Source organism: Eumetopias jubatus, unplaced genomic scaffold (assembly GCF_037043125.1).
Source record: "Eumetopias jubatus isolate StellerSeaLion01/CBP00866 unplaced genomic scaffold, mEumJub1_p1.0 scaffold_9, whole genome shotgun sequence".
In the NCBI taxonomy this organism is placed as follows: Eukaryota; Metazoa; Chordata; class Mammalia; order Carnivora; family Otariidae; genus Eumetopias; species Eumetopias jubatus.
Genome location: NW_028274815.1, coordinates 57,289,177 through 57,301,359, shown reverse-complemented (window position 1 = coordinate 57,301,359; position 12,183 = coordinate 57,289,177). Strand labels below are relative to the sequence as shown.

At 46.5% G+C, this 12,183-nt stretch overlaps 1 pseudogene; it reads left to right on the top strand.

The window, feature by feature from the left end:
- Window positions 1–9,880: 9,880 nt before the first annotated feature.
- Window positions 9,881–10,476, top strand: LOC114201284 (large ribosomal subunit protein uL11 pseudogene; annotated as a pseudogene).
- The last annotated feature ends 1,707 nt before the right edge of the window (window positions 10,477–12,183 follow it).

Here is a 12,183-nt window from a genome sequence, read left to right as displayed (position 1 = left end):
TGTCCTTTCCTGACATCAGACTTGGTCAATGACATCCCAATAAGTTTTTGCACGTTTAAATCTCAGAAGCTAGGCTTAAGGGGACTTAGTTCCTTTCCTCCTTTAAGCTTCTGAGATGGTTCTGTAAATGTGTCCCTCCTTCAGAACCCAGCATATCAAGGGATCTTAGTGAGGGATCACCTTGCTAAACCAAGCCCAAAGTCCTGTTGCTTCTTTTAGTTGTCAAAGATAAAGATCTTATACCTAGGGCGCTTGTTTGCGAAATATATGTATTTTAAAGTTAGAGGAGGGGCACCTGGGTGGCTCAGTCGTTAAGCGTCTGCCTTCGGCTCAGGTCATGATCCCAGGGTCCTGGAATCGAGCCCTGCATCGGGCTCCCTGCTCCGCGGGAAGCCTGCTTCTCCCTCTCCCACTCCCCCTGCTTGTGTTCCCTCTCTCGCTGTGTCTCTGTCAAATAAATAAAATCTTGGAAAAAAAAAAAAGAGGAACAAATAGCAGCAGTTCCTCTCATAGCAAAAAAAAAGCTTGCTCCAACACGACTCTCTCCTTCTAACTATACAGAGAAGCAGTTGTTAACGTCTCCTTAAAAATTAATTCAGATCATGGGGCGCCTGGGTGGCTCAGTCGTTAAGCGTCTGCCTTCGGCTCAGGTCGTGGTCCCAGGGTCCTGGGATCGAGTCCTGCATCGGGCTCCCTGCTCAGCGGGAAGCCTGCTTCTCCCTCTCCCTCTGCCCCACCCCCCCGCTCCTTCTCTCTCTCTCTCTCACTCATTTTCTCTCTCTCAAATAAATAAATAAAATCTTTAAAAAGAAAAGATGAAAGTTTCCTTGTCTCTCACATCAGCATCTAGGCCTAAGTAGCCCAGGGCTGGCAGGGTGGCAGGCACCACGGCGTCAGGGACCTCAACCTCTTCAGTCTCCGTGCTCCACCATTCCCAGGGTGTGGCCCTTGTCTGCAAGGCCTGTGAGAACGCACGTTCCTGTCAGCAGAATGGGGGAAGAGCTACAGGGAGGAGAGGAAGCCCTTCCTTATAAGGGCACGCCTTCTACTCACATCCCAGTGGACCAGAACTTAGGAAGCTGGCCACACCTAGCAGCAAGGAAGGCTGGGAAATGGAGCCATTATTCTAGCACCCACCTAAACACAGAGGCTCTATTACCGCAGAAGAAAGGGAGATGGACGCTGGGATACAACGAACATCTTCTACCAGCCCACGTCACATTCCCTCCAAGGACACCCAATCTCCATTTTCTCTTTCTCGGTCTAGTTTCAAAGGAGTTGTCCACATCCATTATCTTGGTTTCCTTCCTGTGTTTGTTGTCCATATGTTGTGAGGGTTTGAAAAGTCTTTTGTAGGAAGAAAGGGAGGGCGCCTGGGTGGCTCAGTTGGTTAAGCAACTGCCTTCGGCTCAGGTCATGATCCTGGAGTCCTGGGATCGAGTCCCGCATCGGGCTCCCCGCTGGGCAGGGAGTCTGCTTCTCCCTCTGACCCTCCCCCCTCTCATGCTCTCTCTGTCTCATTCTTTCTCTCTCAAATAAATAAATAAAATCTTTAAAAAAAAAAAGAAAGAAAGGGAGAATATTACACAAATCCATTACTTAAGGGTGAGCCATATTAGTGGTTGGGTGGTCTACCTGAGAAGACCATGCAACTACAAGAGGTACAATTGCCCAGATGTGCTGAGCCAATGAACAGACTCAAAAGCAGGCTGAGAGAGATAGAAAGGAAGGGGGTGATGGTGTCAATGGTAAAAAGGCAATGAGGTTGGCAGCCAGGAGTGGGTAGGAGGGGACTGGGTGGGTCAGACAGGACACAGCAAGGGTGCCCCTTTCAAATTCCTCATCTTCTAATTCTTTAGGGTTGTGGGTGATGGGGGTGCTTTCCCAGAATGGGGCAGCTCTTTAAAGGAGTCATATACTAGGACAAAAGAGTAAGACAAAAGTCTTATATACAGTGATTCCTTTCTGCTTACATCTGTTCATACTTACAGTGTTTACAAGGTAATACATGCTTGGAGAGCCAGATAAAATTTGTGAAATCTGTGAAAACAGAGTATTTGATATCAATGCAAAGCACATGTTAAGATTAATCTGACTATGACTTTGGGCAAACGACTTACCCTTCTGTTCCTAACTTATAAAGTGGGAATAATAATGCTACACTTAGTTTCAGTAAGGTTGGTTGAAAATAGCAGAAAACCTTATCCAAACTGGCTTTAACAGTAAAAGGGAATTTATAGGCTTATGTAACTAACAAAAAATCTAGTGTTAGGACTCAGGTATGGTTGATCAAGGCTCTGGCTCAGCTTTTCTGAGATTTCCTTTGGCTTTGATCACGGTGGCAAATTATGTAGGAATTCAGATTCACCTTTGCACACCATGCCTTCCAGGGAAGAATGTTTGCATCCCATAGTTTCTGGCAGAAGTTCTAAGACTCACTCCAGCTGGATTGGGATTGATGATTGCGGGGGTGATCATCACTGTGGCCAGGACGGATGGGCATAGGGCAGGTGCTGTGTGGCACCCTGGATTTAGGTAAAGGGACAGGCTTCCCTGGAACCTGCTGGACTTCTCAGAATCAGAGGCCGAGGGGAAAATGCAAGCATGGGGAGCAAGCTGGAGGAATCCTCTGTGTCCATGTGCATTGCTTTGCGCCAGCACCCTTCCCTCTAGCAGTTACGGCTTTCTGGGGTCCTGATGGGAACTTAAAGAGGCAAAGACAGAGGCAGTTCATTGTAACTAGGGGAATTTGAGCACACTCATGGGGACAGGAAGGAAAAGGACACTTACAAGTGGTGGCAATGCCATGTCCATACTCATCTCCAAGAAGTGCGTCGTCACCCAGATTGATGTCAGTTACGAAATCCTTTCTCCGGGGCTACAGTATGATTATTTGTGGGTCCCAAGGATTTTTGCCTTTGTGATCCCCTTCATCCACAAAAAAGGTTAAAAATTATATTTTATTATTGAGTTGGTATAAAGATGACAATTATATATATATTTAAAGATTTTATTTGTTTGTTTAAGAAAGAGAGAGAATGAGAGCATGAGCGGTGGGGAGGAGCAGAGGGAGAGAGAGACAAGCAGACTCTGCGCTGAGCATGGAGCCCAATGTGGGGCTCGATCCCATGATCCTAAGATCACTATCTGAGCCAAAATCAAGAGTCGCACACTCAACAGACTGAGCCACCCAGGCACCCCTAAAGGTGACCATCTTAATACTATATGCTAAAACATTTTGTCCAGCTTAAAATTTCCTATTTTTCTCCTAATTTAGAAAAGAAATTAAAGCATTTTCATGGGCCCCTAAGCATGTCATGGGTGCTGGGCACATATCCATTAGGCACCGTACTTACTGTGCCTATCCTGCCTTTATCCCCAGTGCACAAGAGGAGAAAAACGTTTGATGTCCACTTTTCCAAGAATTCTGTCTTCTTTATGTTGCTCACCTCAACCCATCTGGAACTCAGTCTGCCATCTTGTTTTTTGTTTTTTTTTAAAGATTTTATTTATTTATTTGAGAGAGAGAGAATGAGAGATAGAGAGCATGAGAGGGAAGAGGGTCAGAGGGAGAAGCAGACTCCCCGCTGAGCAGGGAGCCCGATGCGGGACTCGATCCCGGGACTCCAGGATCATGACCTGAGCCAAAGGCAGTCGCTTAACCAACTGAGCCACCCAGGCGCCCTGCCATCTTGTTTTGAAAGCTCCAAGTTGTCTAATGGTTCCATGGCAGGATAGGGAATCCAGATCTCCAACAGGACCATAGAATTTTACAGGTAAGATGGAGGTCTGGCAGAGAGGTCCTAAAAATAATTGCTTGGACTTCCCCAAGAGTAGAAAGGAAAGTGTTCTGTGCAATTTCCAGGCATTAAAGCTGTCCTGTCTTAAGGCCATTGTAACCCCCTGTCAGTAAATGAGGAATGTGGAAGACCCCTAAAATGGTCCCAACTGCCTGTAACCTTTCTTCCCTTCCATTTTAATAGTAAAGGCTCTCTAACCTTGAATAGGTTCATTCTCTTTTAAAAATTTAATCAGTCAGGTTAGGTTAGGTTATGGTGTGGTAACAGACGATGTCCAAATCTCAGTGCTTAAAAAGCAACCAAGGTTTATTTTATATTAATTCTACACACCCATCTTGGGTGGCTGGGGGCTCTCCTCCATGGTCCCACACTGATGGAGTAGCCACCATTTAGAACAGTGACAGCAACAATGGCAGTAAGAAAGAAGACGTGACAAGTCGTGAATTGGCTTATGGGTCACTTCCACTGATTTCCTTGACCACCCAAACACATGGCTTCATTAGGAGGGTGGGGAAGTGCAATTCCACCATGTTTCCAGAAGGGGGAGAATAAGAATATGGTAGTCAGCCTTAGCAGTTTCTACAACACTTTCAGTCTTCCCCCGCCTCCGCCACCACCATTGAATTCTCATAAAACCTGTACATGGTAACTAATAGCTCCCTTTTAGGATTGGCAAAACAGCCTGGGTCACTACAATCCCAGGGGACAGGAAATGCATCCACCTGCCGAGCTGTTGGTGACATCTTGTGGCAGCCAAGAAGCATCCGAATCCCTGGGAGGAGCAGGTGACCTGTTCTCTTGTCTCCAGGGGAGAATTACCAGAACGGGCCCGGCCCGCTGGGCTGAAGAGAGGTGGGGGCAGGGGGTGCAGTGGGGAGGCACGGGGTGGAGGCGGGGACGGTTATTATTGGTTATGATAGAGCCGACGGTTTCTGGGGAAGAAAGAGAATTTCTCCTGATAGGGTCCATGGGTCTTTGAGGAGTGAAACAATGTGACCTCCCTTTGCACTCCCAGCCAGTAAAGCAGGACCTGTCACCATGAGTGGCACTCTACATGATGCAGTACTTTGTGGACATGGTTGGGAAGTACACATAATGACCTTGCATCATGTCCATAATATAAGCTAAGTGAAAAAAATCAGGATACAGCAAAGACTACAGACTACAGTTTTAAAAGATAGTGTGTGTGTGTGGGGGGGGCGGGAGGATAGGAGGGCAGGTGTGAATCTCAGCCCGCCAACTATGTGAGCAAGAAATATTTAATTCCTTTATTTCCCTTTAATCAACTTCATTCTGCCTCCGAGCCCTCACTAGTCCTGGTGGGAATCAGGGCTCTGCAACACCACGGTAATGCTGGGGTTCCTGGTATGTAGCAGCCAAACCCCAGGGTGCTCTGGTGATTTGGGGTCATATATATAAGCACAGGCCCCACTGACCGCCTCCCCCATCCACTCAGCGGCTGTGGGCTGTAGTACCTGACCTGTGGCCCGGATACTCCTTGCCTTCGAGGCACCCACTGAGTCATCACCCCTGAAGTCTTGCCACCTTCTTTCACCCATGTTCGCCTTTCTTTTCTCCCTTCATCCCTAACTCTCTGCTCTCCCTCCTGCCCCCTTCAGGACACATAATCTCTTCCCTGGCTTTCAGTTTTTCAAAAGGAAGAAGTATTATTATAATGCTACAGATCTTGAATAAAGGAACTATCAGCAATACAGGAACCAGATGATTTGAAATTTTTCCTACTACCAACTCCTAGAAATGCTGAGATTTCAAGAAGAAAAAAGGAAAAGAAACCTCCAGGTACCAAGTCTAGAGCCAAGACTTTATCTTGCTTCAGGATGCCAGAAACAATAGTGAGTAAAGAAACGGGTAAACCAGTGGGTAAATCTACAGATAGTAATAACAGTAATTTATACAACTAATTTGGGATATGTAAAAATGAGATGGGACTAAAATACTAGATAACAATATGTTAAATGGTAGGCTGATCGTCTGATTTAATGTTTTAATGTCACTGACTTGTTTAGGAAGGGAATGAAGATATTGATTCACTTTAAATTTTGTCATGCCAAATATGCATGTTAAGATATCGAATAAAATAATAAAAACTGAGTTTACATCTTCCACGGGGGAAGATTTTTAAAAGCTTGGATTTTCACCTAAAAAGGGAAATGGAAGAAAAATGCAGAGAATAATATATAAGTTAAGAATTAGGAAAAAAATCTGCCATATATTTTTATTTTTATATAAAAGACACAAAGGAATTGCCTGCCAGTGCTACAGTGATCATTTATGGAGAGTGAGGGTCCAGGTGAGTTCTATCTTCTTTTTCGTGCTTGTGAAGGGCAGCCCCCCCCCCCCCGTGGCCCCTACCTCCTGGCCCTCACACCTTGAATAGTCCCCTCCCACAATGCAACGGGCTTACTCTCCGGCCGCTGGCCGGCTCAGTCAATAAGAGTGTGTGACTCTTGATCTCAGGGTCATGAGTCTGAGCCCCATGTTGGGTATAGAGATTACTTAAAAATAAAATCTTAAAAAAAAAAAAAGGCAGGGTTACTCTGTGTGGCCAACAGAACACAGCAGAAGTGCTACCGTGGCACTTAGCGCCGAGGTTACAAAAGGCTACAGTTTCCATCCGGGCTCTCTGTACCCCTGGAGCCAGGCACTCTTCTCCCCTGCGTCCCGCGGACATCGTGAGTAACCCTATTCAGAGGCCCACCTGGGGTCTCCTGCCAACAGTGGCATGAGCGAGCTTGGACAGGATCCTTCGGCCTCAGGCTGGCCTGCAGATGACGATGGCAGCCCTGGAGGATATCCTGATGGCCACCTCCCAAGAGCCCCCGAGGCAGAACCACCGGGTCAAGCCTCTCCTGCTGATCAAGATAACAAAATGTTTGTTGGTTTAAGCTGCTAGGTTCTGGAAATAATCTCTCCTGTAGCAATAGAGAACTAATGCAATACTTTTTGTGCAATTTTACTTCTACATAATGTGCATATATTGCTTTATAACCGAAAAAAATATTTTTTAAATGATTAGCCAAGTAAATCTTTCATTCCAGGGTGATAAAGGACAACCTGTTCAGTCACCTTGTTACGACTGGTGCTCGGCGGGCCTGTACCAACTGCGGTCAGACACATCTCCTGGGCAAAGTCAGACACTCCAGCTACACCAGTGGGGGCCCGGACAGGGGCTGCGTTGAATCTGGGTTGCCTTGCAAAACATCCTAGGGGATAATTCTTTTCATGTGACCCAGGTCTTATAGCTCAAAATATAAATATGATATAGGTAAAAATCAGTTCATTTTCTTGGGAAGTTGGATAACTTTTAAACGTGGTTAGCTGATTCATATATTGTGTAAACTAATAAATAACATTTGATTCCCATCTACTAACTGTGCCATTGTACTCACAGAGGAGTTTCTAAATCGGGGGACATACATTTTTCTTTTGAAGGCCAGTGGCCCTAGAGGAAAGTATGAGTGGTGAAAAGAATGCTGCATCAGTTTCATGTCTCTGGGACAAGTCACTTTGCCTCTCTGGGCCTCAATTTGTATGTAAAAGGGCAAGGTTGGGGTACATTAATCTCTCTAAAAATCTGGTAGTTGATAGTCCTGCTTTAACCTGTCATGGAATTTTGGCCCTTCCATGACAAACCATCTCAAAGCCAGCCTGAGCCCCCCTCATGAGGGACACTGCTCTGTCCAGTATGATAGACATTAGCCACAGGGATCTTCTTATGTGGAAATTAATTAAAATTAAAATTTAGTTTCTTGGTTGCAGTAACCACATTTCAAGTGCTCAATAGCCACACGTGGCTAGTGGCCAATGTGTTAGACAACACAGAGTTAGAACACTTCCATCATCACAGAAAGTTCTCTCCAACAGCCGTCACTGCTCGAGATTTTGGTTTTCAGTGTGGTCCACAAGATAGGATTGCTGTCACCTGGGAGCCCTTAGAAACGCAGGATCTTGGATCCCAACCCAGATCTGCTGAATCAGATTCTGCATTTTAACAATATCCCCAGGTGCTGCCTGCACGTGTGAGCCTCAAAAGCATTCCCCACCAAGTAGGGGGCTGCAAGAACAGAGCAGGCTCAGTGCACTCCTGCAGCCTCTATAGACTCCAGGGACTCAGAGCCTGGCTCTCTCTTATTAGCTGCATGGATCTTATCTACTGCATAGGAAAAGCTGAGGCTATTACACGAAAAAGGCAATGACTATGGTGCCTGATACATAGTAAATGCTCTTTAAATGGCTGTTTGTTATGTTTGGATTTGAGGAGATTTAAGGTTAGTGCAGACTGCGTGGCCAAAAGTGGCTCTTCCCCTCGCCGCCACAAGGTGGCGCTGTGTCACCAACCTCCTTTCCTCTTCAACAGGCTTCCCGTGGCTCCCCAAGCAGAAAGCCAGAAAGTGCCCTGGGCCTTCCAGGTCTCTGTTTCAGATTACCAAGCACGACTGGGCAGCAGAGACACCAATCCAAGCATTCATCTGACAGATAATGGGGAAACAGGCCTCAGCTTTGTGCCCAGTTGGAATGCAAAAGTAAGGTCGGCACAAAGAATTGAATAAGGACTGTGTGAAAGTCTTACTGGAAGCAAGAGGCTTCTGTTGGAAAGCTAGGGGGAAGGAAGCCTTATGATTTTCTAAGTCAGCTTCTCAATGGCCTACCTGGGCTCCTCATCACAGACTCGAGCTATGGCTCTTTGCCAGACAACCGTGTGTGTGTGTGTGTGTGAGAGAGAGAGAGAGAGAGAGAGAGAGAGAGAGAGAATGGGAGAGAGAGAGGGTGGGGGGCTAAGGATTGTGGTGATCAGGGGCGGGATGGTGGGGGATTTTTTTTTTTTTTTTTTTTTTTTAACTGCTGGGCTCTTCTCAAGTTTCCAATTTGGTGGGAGGGCTAGGGTGGCCAGATAATTTGCATTTCAAACAAGTTCCCAGGTGGTGCTGGGTCAGCTGATCCAGGGACTGCCCTTTGAGAACCGCTACTCTAAACTTCTGAGAAGCTCACATGGAACGAATTATATAATCACAGTTCAGAAGAAGGATATGACGGGGGCACCTGGGTGGCTCAGTTGGTTAAGCGTCTGCCATTGGCCCGGGTCGTGATCCTGGAGCTCTGCATCCAGCTCCCTGCTCAGCGGGAAGCCTGCTTCTCCCTCTCCCCCTCCCCCTGCTTGTGTTCCCTCTCTCTCTCTTTCTTTCTCTCTCTCTAAAAAAAAATAGGATGTGACCCCAAAGGAATTACTCGGAACCACCCTCCCCCACCACACTGCCTTCCTCCAAGCCCCACTCCATGGTGTCCTCTGCTCTCTCCGAAGAGCAGTCAGAAATCTAGTGTGGACAGGAACAAGGGCTGGGGAGCTGAGAGCCAGAGTTCATGTCCTGGTGATGATGCTCCTCCTTTCTCTGCAGGGCTCCCCACTCACAGTCTTTGATCTGTTCTGAGAAGGGTGATTAAGACTCTCAAAGCTCACTGAGCCCCACTTTGGGCACAAAACCTACAGAGACCACTCTCTGGGCCTGGTGCCACGTCCAAGACAGGATCACTTCCCCCAGAAATAAGTGGAAACGGCAGGAACCTGGATTTTAATGGGAGTGTTGGACATCTCAGAGGAAGTGCAGACAAATCAGCCGGGGCCCCAGTGGTTGGAGGAGGGGTTATAGAAAACGAATTGGAGCCCTTGTCACTATAGGGGGAGTTATAGGAAAAGAACCTGAGTCCTCCTGAGTTCCTCAGGTGCCAGTTTCCTTTTGTACAGGGGTCTCCCTCTTCCATTCCAGGAAGAGGAAGACCACTCTTAATTACCAGAGAGAAGGCTCTTATGAATGGGGAAGCCCCCCCGCTTCAGTCTCTATACTGATAACCCTTATCTTCCATTAATTTCCCCTATATATTTACCTTCCCACAATTTATATACCTAGAAGCCAACCCCTCCACGTTCCTTTGCCTTGTGACTTCTCTACAGTTTATCACCCTTAGTGAAAATGGTATGCCTCGGCTCCCCTGAGCACGGAGCTGGCTTAAGATTCTCCCTCCATCTCTTTTTGGCTTTCGGCTTGGGGAGGCAAAGGTGCAACTTTCTTCGGTCGTCCCGAATCCGGGTTCATCCGACACCAGCCGCCTCCGCCATGCCGCCTAAGTTCAACCCCAACGAGATCAAAGTCGTGTACCTGAGGTGCACCGGTGGCGAAGTCGGTGCCACGTCTGCCCTGGCCCCAAAGATAGGCCCCCTGGGTCTGTCTCCAAAAAAGGTTGGTGATGACATCGCCAAGGCAACCGGTGATTGGAAGGGTCTAAGGATTACGGTGAAACTGACCATTCAGAACAGACAGGCCCAGATTGAAGTGGTACCTTCTGCCTCTGCCCTGATTATCAAAGCCCTCAAGGAACCACCAAGAGACAGAAAGAAGCAGAAAAACATTAAGCACAGTGGAAATATCACTTTTGATGAGATTGTCAATATTGCCCAACAGATGAGACACCGATCTTTAGCGAGAGAACTCTCTGGAACCATTAAAGAGATCCTGGGGACTGCCCAGTCTGTGGGCTGCAATGTAGATGGCCGCCACCCTCATGACATCATAGATGACATCAACAGTGGTGCGCTGGAATGCCCGGCTAGTTAACTACAAAGGAAAATGTTTCAATAAAGGATCATTTGACAACTAAAAAAAAAAAAAAAAAAAGATTCTCCCTCCATCTGACCCTCCCCGCCTCCGTGCGCACACACATGCGTGCGCGCGCTTTCTCTCTCAAAAAATAAAAATGAAAAAATAGAGTGGTATGTAAGCCCCCACAGTCTCACCACTTCTTTGGAGTTTTCACTTTTTTCTGTCAGACTTCCTCATATGTATGCAAAATAAACCTTTCTCCTATTAATCTGCCTTTGATCAGTGAGCTTTGTGTGCCCTGGGTATTAAACCTAGGAGGTAGAGGGAAGGGTTTTTCACCTCCCCTACATCCTAGGAAAGAATTTCCCAGAGTGAGCAGTGAGTTCTACTGGTGACCCATGAGATGAGTGAGGGAGTTTGGAGGCTAACGTGTTTCATTTAGTTTTTAAGATTGAAGAGGGGTCTTTACATAGCACAGCCCATGCCCCACATGCCCATAAAATCCCATAGAAGATATTTATGTTCTTCCCAACTCCACTAATGGCACACAGTCACTGGGTCTTTTCATTTTCTGTTTCTGCCACAAGGGCCCAGATTCCTGGCTCCACCTAGGGGCCCTACCCCACACTACCCTTTCACTCTTTCCCTTTATTATGAGGAAAAACTTAGCTCTCTCCCCACTCCTACCCCAAATTCTGTGACTGAGAAGAGCTTGTATAGTTTACAGGTAGGGATCAATAAATACCGGTAAAACCATTTTTTAAAAAATTACTTTCATTTAGTTAAGATAACCATGTGAAATGGTGCAACTACCTGGAAACAATTTAGCAGTTTCTTAAAATATTAAACATACGCCTACTGTATGTCCCAACCAAATACCTACTCCTAGGTATTTACTGTGTTGACCCAACGTAAATGAAAAAATATGCCCAAAGACTTGTACATGAATATTCATAGCAGCTTTATTTGTAATGGCTAAAAACTGAAAACAACCCAAATGTCCATCAACAGGTGAATGAATAAACAAATTAAGGTGTACTAATTCCATGAAATACTCTCAGCCATAAAAAGGAATGAAGTATTGGCGCACCTGGGTGGCTCAGTCATTAAGCAGTTAAGCGTCTGCCTTCGGCTCAGGTCATGGTCCCAGGGTCCTGGGATCGAGCCCCGCGTCGGGCTCCCTGCTCCGCGGGAAGCCTGCTTCTCCCTCTCCCACTCCCCCTGCTTGTGTTCCCTCTCTCGCTGTGTCTCTCTCTATCAAATAAATAAATAAATAAATCTTTTTAAAAAAACAAAAACAGGGGCGCCTGGGTGGCTCAGTCGTTAATCATCTGCCTTTGGCTCAGGTCATGGTCCCAGGGTCCTGGGATCGAGCCCCGCATCAGGCTCTCTGCTCAGCGGGAGGCCTCCTTCTCCCTCTCCCACTCCCCCTGCTTGTGTTCCCTCTCTCACTGTGTCTCTCTCTGTCAAATAAAATAAATAAATAAATAAATAAATCTTTAAGAAAAAGGAATGAAGTATTGATACACACAATGACATGGGTGAATCTCAAAACAAGTATGCAGAGCAAAAGAAGACAGAGGAAGAGTCCATACTATAGGATCCCATTAATATAAATTCTATAAAATGCAAACTAATCCAAGGTGACAGGAAGCAGATCGCTGTTTGCCTGGGGATGAGGTGGTGGCAGGAAGGGCAATGGGAGGATTATAAAGGGGTATCAAACTCCTGTGGATAATGGATAAACTCATCTTGATTGTGGTGATGGT